Source organism: Ictalurus punctatus, chromosome 27 (genome assembly GCF_001660625.3).
Source record: "Ictalurus punctatus breed USDA103 chromosome 27, Coco_2.0, whole genome shotgun sequence".
Taxonomy (NCBI): domain Eukaryota; kingdom Metazoa; phylum Chordata; class Actinopteri; order Siluriformes; family Ictaluridae; genus Ictalurus; species Ictalurus punctatus.
The window spans coordinates 5412501-5420000 of NC_030442.2; the positions used below are offsets into that span (position 1 = coordinate 5412501).

General features: G+C 35.8%; 2 long non-coding RNA genes across 2 annotated transcripts in view; one reads left to right on the plus strand and one right to left on the minus strand.

Annotated features, from left to right (window-relative positions):
• LOC128629302 (uncharacterized) overlaps window positions 1–7500 on the plus strand; it is a 17866-nt gene that overhangs the window by 8007 nt on the left and 2359 nt on the right. The gene's annotated exons all lie outside the window — the stretch shown is intronic.
• The window catches only part of LOC128629300 (uncharacterized), a 25843-nt gene that overhangs the window by 2743 nt on the left and 15600 nt on the right, over window positions 1–7500 (minus strand). The gene's annotated exons all lie outside the window — the stretch shown is intronic.

Consider the following 7500-nt stretch of genomic DNA (forward strand, 5'->3'; position numbering starts at 1 on the left):
AGTGACATTTCATGGATAGAAAGTCACTTTTCATCAAAAGTACAATAACAAAACTAGTTCCCATTCATCCTGTGTCCCCTTACACACTTGTGCTCTTTATCCGCTCAAAACGCTGTACAGCGAACGAGAAGGCGCTAGGAGCAAAGGAAAATGGTTTTGCTAACAAACTCGTATAATCAGTGTCCCGACCTACTCCAATTTGATTTTTTTCACATATTTAGACATAATATAGTACTATGAACTGTTTCTGACCCAACATATTACGAAATATGATTGTTTACATTAAAATGCAAAAGTTGATGAAAAAGTATGATAAGGTGAAAAAAGTGACGTTTCATGGTTAGAAAGTCACTTTTCATCAAAAGTACAATAACAAAACTAGTTCCCATTCATCCTGTGTCCCCTTACACACTTGTGCTCTTTATCCGCTCAAAACGCTGTACAGCGAACGAGAAGGCGCTAGGAGCAAAGGAAAGTGGTTTTGCTAACAAACTCGTATAATCAGTGTCCCGACCGACTCCAATATGATTCTTTTCACATATTTAGACATAATATAGTACTATGAACTGTTTCTGACCCAACATATTACGAAATATGATTGTTTACATTAAAATGCAAAAGTTGATGAAAAAGTATGATAAGGTGAAAAAAGTGACGTTTCATGGCTAGAAAGTCACTTTTCATCAAAAGTACAATAACAAAACTAGTTCCCATTCATCCTGTGTCCCCTTACACACTTGTGCTCTTTATCCGCTCAAAACGCTATACAGCGAACGAGAAGGCGCTAGGAGCAAAGGAAAGTGGTTTTTCTAACAAACTCGTATAATCAGTGTCCCGACCTACTCCAATATGATTCTTTTCACATATTTAGACATAATATAGTACTATGAAATGTTTCTGACCCAACATATTACGAAATATGATTGTTTACATTAAAATGCAAAAGTTGATGAAAAAGTATGATAAGGTGAAAAAAGTGACGTTTCATGGTTAGAAAGTCACTTTTCATCAAAAGTACAATAACAAAACTAGTTCCCATTCATCCTGTGTCCCCTTACACACTTGTGCTCTTTATCCGCTCAAAACGCTATACAGCGAACGAGAAGGCGCTAGGAGCAAAGGAAAGTGGTTTTGCTAACAAACTCGTATAATCAGTGTCCCGACCTACTCCAATTTGATTCTTTTCACATATTTAGACATAATATAGTACTATGAACTGTTTCTGACCCAACATATTACGAAATATGATTGTTTACATTAAAATGCAAAAGTTGATGAAAAAGTATGATAAGGTGAAAAAAGTGACGTTTCATGGCTAGAAAGTCACTTTTCATCAAAAGTACAATAACAAAACTAGTTCCCATTCATCCTGTGTCCCCTTACACACTTGTGCTCTTTATCCGCTCAAAACGCTATACAGCGAACGAGAAGGCGCTAGGAGCAAAGGAAAGTGGTTTTTCTAACAAACTCGTATAATCAGTGTCCCGACCTACTCCAATATGATTCTTTTCACATATTTAGACATAATATAGTACTATGAAATGTTTCTGACCCAACATATTACGAAATATGATTGTTTACATTAAAATGCAAAAGTTGATGAAAAAGTATGATAAGGTGAAAAAAGTGACGTTTCATGGCTAGAAAGTCACTTTTCATCAAAAGTACAATAACAAAACTAGTTCCCATTCATCTTGTGTCCCCTTACACACTTGTGCTCTTTATCCGCTCAAAACGCTGTACAGCGAACGAGAAGGCGCTAGGAGCAAAGGAAAGTGGTTTTGCTAACAAACTCGTATAATCAGTGTCCCGACCTACTCCAATTTGATTTTTTTCACATATTTCGACATAATATAGTACTATGAACTGTTTCTGACCCAACATATTACGAAATATGATTGTTTACATTAAAATGCAAAAGTTGATGAAAAAGTATGATAAGGTGAAAAAAGTGACGTTTCATGGTTAGAAAGTCACTTTTCATCAAAAGTACAATAACAAAACTAGTTCCCATTCATCCTGTGTCCCCTTACACACTTGTGCTCTTTATCCGCTCAAAACGCTGTACAGCGAACGAGAAGGCGCTAGGAGCAAAGGAAAGTGGTTTTTCTAACAAACTCGTATAATCAGTGTCCCGACCTACTCCAATATGATTCTTTTCACATATTTAGACATAATATAGTACTATGAAATGTTTCTGACCCAACATATTACGAAATATGATTGTTTACATTAAAATGCAAAAGTTGATGAAAAAGTATGATAAGGTGAAAAAAGTGACGTTTCATGGCTAGAAAGTCACTTTTCATCAAAAGTACAATAACAAAACTAGTTCCCATTCATCTTGTGTCCCCTTACACACTTGTGCTCTTTATCCGCTCAAAACGCTGTACAGCGAACGAGAAGGCGCTAGGAGCAAAGGAAAGTGGTTTTGCTAACAAACTCGTATAATCAGTGTCCCGACCGACTCCAATATGATTCTTTTCACATATTTAGACATAATATAGTACTATGAACTGTTTCTGACCCAACATATTACGAAATATGATTGTTTACATTAAAATGCAAAAGTTGATGAAAAAGTATGATAAGGTGAAAAAAGTGACGTTTCATGGCTAGAAAGTCACTTTTCATCAAAAGTACAATAACAAAACTAGTTCCCATTCATCCTGTGTCCCCTTACACACTTGTGCTCTTTATCCGCTCAAAACGCTATACAGCGAACGAGAAGGCGCTAGGAGCAAAGGAAAGTGGTTTTTCTAACAAACTCGTATAATCAGTGTCCCGACCTACTCCAATATGATTCTTTTCACATATTTAGACATAATATAGTACTATGAAATGTTTCTGACCCAACATATTACGAAATATGATTGTTTACATTAAAATGCAAAAGTTGATGAAAAAGTATGATAAGGTGAAAAAAGTGACGTTTCATGGCTAGAAAGTCACTTTTCATCAAAAGTACAATAACAAAACTAGTTCCCATTCATCCTGTGTCCCCTTACACACTTGTGCTCTTTATCCGCTCAAAACGCTATACAGCGAACGAGAAGGCGCTAGGAGCAAAGGAAAGTGGTTTTGCTAACAAACTCGTATAATCAGTGTCCCGACCTACTCCAATTTGATTTTTTTCACATATTTCGACATAATATAGTACTATGAACTGTTTCTGACCCAACATATTACGAAATATGATTGTTTACATTAAAATGCAAAAGTTGATGAAAAAGTATGATAAGGTGAAAAAAGTGACGTTTCATGGTTAGAAAGTCACTTTTCATCAAAAGTACAATAACAAAACTAGTTCCCATTCATCCTGTGTCCCCTTACACACTTGTGCTCTTTATCCGCTCAAAACGCTGTACAGCGAACGAGAAGGCGCTAGGAGCAAAGGAAAGTGGTTTTTCTAACAAACTCGTATAATCAGTGTCCCGACCTACTCCAATATGATTCTTTTCACATATTTAGACATAATATAGTACTATGAAATGTTTCTGACCCAACATATTACGAAATATGATTGTTTACATTAAAATGCAAAAGTTGATGAAAAAGTATGATAAGGTGAAAAAAGTGACGTTTCATGGCTAGAAAGTCACTTTTCATCAAAAGTACAATAACAAAACTAGTTCCCATTCATCTTGTGTCCCCTTACACACTTGTGCTCTTTATCCGCTCAAAACGCTGTACAGCGAACGAGAAGGCGCTAGGAGCAAAGGAAAGTGGTTTTGCTAACAAACTCGTATAATCAGTGTCCCGACCGACTCCAATATGATTCTTTTCACATATTTAGACATAATATAGTACTATGAACTGTTTCTGACCCAACATATTACGAAATATGATTGTTTACATTAAAATGCAAAAGTTGATGAAAAAGTATGATAAGGTGAAAAAAGTGACGTTTCATGGCTAGAAAGTCACTTTTCATCAAAAGTACAATAACAAAACTAGTTCCCATTCATCCTGTGTCCCCTTACACACTTGTGCTCTTTATCCGCTCAAAACGCTATACAGCGAACGAGAAGGCGCTAGGAGCAAAGGAAAGTGGTTTTTCTAACAAACTCGTATAATCAGTGTCCCGACCTACTCCAATTTGATTTTTTTCACATATTTCGACATAATATAGTACTATGAACTGTTTCTGACCCAACATATTACGAAATATGATTGTTTACATTAAAATGCAAAACTTGATGAAAAAGTATGATAAGGTGAAAAAAGTGACATTTCATGGCTAGAAAGTCACTTTTCATCAAAAGTACAATAACAAAACTAGTTCCCATTCATCCTGTGTCCCCTTACACACTTGTGCTCTTTATCCGCTCAAAACGCTGTACAGCGAACGAGAAGGCGCTAGGAGCAAAGGAAAGTGGTTTTTCTAACAAACTCGTATAATCAGTGTCCCGACCTACTCCAATATGATTCTTTTCACATATTTAGACATAATATAGTACTATGAACTGTTTCTGACCCAACATATTACGAAATATGATTGTTTACATTAAAATGCAAAAGTTGATGAAAAAGTATGATAAGGTGAAAAAAGTGACGTTTCATGGCTAGAAAGTCACTTTTCATCAAAAGTACAATAACAAAACTAGTTCCCATTCATCCTGTGTCCCCTTACACACTTGTGCTCTTTATCCGCTCAAAACGCTGTACAGCGAACGAGAAGGCGCTAGGAGCAAAGGAAAATGGTTTTGCTAACAAACTCGTATAATCAGTGTCCCGACCTACTCCAATTTGATTTTTTTCACATATTTAGACATAATATAGTACTATGAACTGTTTCTGACCCAACATATTACGAAATATGATTGTTTACATTAAAATGCAAAAGTTGATGAAAAAGTATGATAAGGTGAAAAAAGTGACGTTTCATGGTTAGAAAGTCACTTTTCATCAAAAGTACAATAACAAAACTAGTTCCCATTCATCCTGTGTCCCCTTACACACTTGTGCTCTTTATCCGCTCAAAACGCTGTACAGCGAACGAGAAGGCGCTAGGAGCAAAGGAAAGTGGTTTTGCTAACAAACTCGTATAATCAGTGTCCCGACCTACTCCAATTTGATTCTTTTCACATATTTAGACATAATATAGTACTATGAACTGTTTCTGACCCAACATATTACGAAATATGATTGTTTACATTAAAATGCAAAACTTGATGAAAAAGTATGATAAGGTGAAAAAAGTGACATTTCATGGCTAGAAAGTCACTTTTCATCAAAAGTACAATAACAAAACTAGTTCCCATTCATCCTGTGTCCCCTTACACACTTGTGCTCTTTATCCGCTCAAAACGCTGTACAGCGAACGAGAAGGCGCTAGGAGCAAAGGAAAGTGGTTTTGCTAACAAACTCGTATAATCAGTGTCCCGACCGACTCCAATATGATTCTTTTCACATATTTAGACATAATATAGTACTATGAACTGTTTCTGACCCAACATATTACGAAATATGATTGTTTACGTTAAAATGCAAAAGTTGATGAAAAAGTATGATAAGGTGAAAAAAGTGACGTTTCATGGTTAGAAAGTCACTTTTCATCAAAAGTACAATAACAAAACTAGTTCCCATTCATCCTGTGTCCCCTTACACACTTGTGCTCTTTATCCGCTCAAAACGCTGTACAGCGAACGAGAAGGCGCTAGGAGCAAAGGAAAGTGGTTTTGCTAACAAACTCGTATAATCAGTGTCCCGACCTACTCCAATTTGATTCTTTTCACATATTTAGACATAATATAGTACTATGAACTGTTTCTGACCCAACATATTACGAAATATGATTGTTTACATTAAAATGCAAAAGTTGATGAAAAAGTATGATAAGGTGAAAAAAGTGACATTTCATGGCTAGAAAGTCACTTTTCATCAAAAGTACAATAACAAAACTAGTTCCCATTCATCCTGTGTCCCCTTACACACTTGTGCTCTTTATCCGCTCAAAACGCTGTACAGCGAACGAGAAGGCGCTAGGAGCAAAGGAAAGTGGTTTTGCTAACAAACTCGTATAATCAGTGTCCCGACCTACTCCAATTTGATTTTTTTCACATATTTAGACATAATATAGTACTATGAACTGTTTCTGACCCAACATATTACGAAATATGATTGTTTACATTAAAATGCAAAAGTTGATGAAAAAGTATGATAAGGTGAAAAAAGTGACGTTTCATGGCTAGAAAGTCACTTTTCATCAAAAGTACAATAACAAAACTAGTTCCCATTCATCCTGTCCCCTTACACACTTGTGCTCTTTATCCGCTCAAAACGCTATACAGCGAACGAGAAGGCGCTAGGAGCAAAGGAAAGTGGTTTTGCTAACAAACTCGTATAATCAGTGTCCCGACCTACTCCAATTTGATTTTTTTCACATATTTCGACATAATATAGTACTATGAACTGTTTCTGACCCAACATATTACGAAATATGATTGTTTACATTAAAATGCAAAACTTGATGAAAAAGTATGATAAGGTGAAAAAAGTGACGTTTCATGGCTAGAAAGTCACTTTTCATCAAAAGTACAATAACAAAACTAGTTCCCATTCATCCTGTGTCCCCTTACACACTTGTGCTCTTTATCCGCTCAAAACGCTGTACAGCGAACGAGAAGGCGCTAGGAGCAAAGGAAAGTGGTTTTGCTAACAAACTCGTATAATCAGTGTCCCGACCTACTCCAATTTGATTCTTTTCACATATTTAGACATAATATAGTACTATGAACTGTTTCTGACCCAACATATTACGAAATATGATTGTTTACATTAAAATGCAAAAGTTGATGAAAAAGTATGATAAGGTGAAAAAAGTGACATTTCATGGCTAGAAAGTCACTTTTCATCAAAAGTACAATAACAAAACTAGTTCCCATTCATCCTGTGTCCCCTTACACACTTGTGCTCTTTATCCGCTCAAAACGCTGTACAGCGAACGAGAAGGCGCTAGGAGCAAAGGAAAGTGGTTTTGCTAACAAACTCGTATAATCAGTGTCCCGACCTACTCCAATTTGATTTTTTTCACATATTTAGACATAATATAGTACTATGAAATGTTTCTGACCCAACATATTACGAAATATGATTGTTTACATTAAAATGCAAAAGTTGATGAAAAAGTATGATAAGGTGAAAAAAGTGACGTTTCATGGCTAGAAATTCACTTTTCATCAAAAGTACAATAACAAAACTAGTTCCCATTCATCCTGTGTCCCCTTACACACTTGTGCTCTTTATCCGCTCAAAACGCTGTACAGCGAACGAGAAGGCGCTAGGAGCAAAGGAAAGTGGTTTTGCTAACAAACTCGTATAATCAGTGTCCCGACCTACTCCAATATGATTCTTTTCACATATTTAGACATAATATAGTACTATGAAATGTTTCTGACCCAACATATTACGAAATATGATTGTTTACATTAAAATGCAAAAGTTGATGAAAAAGTATGATAAGGTGAAAAAAGTGACATTTCATGGCTAGAAAGTCAC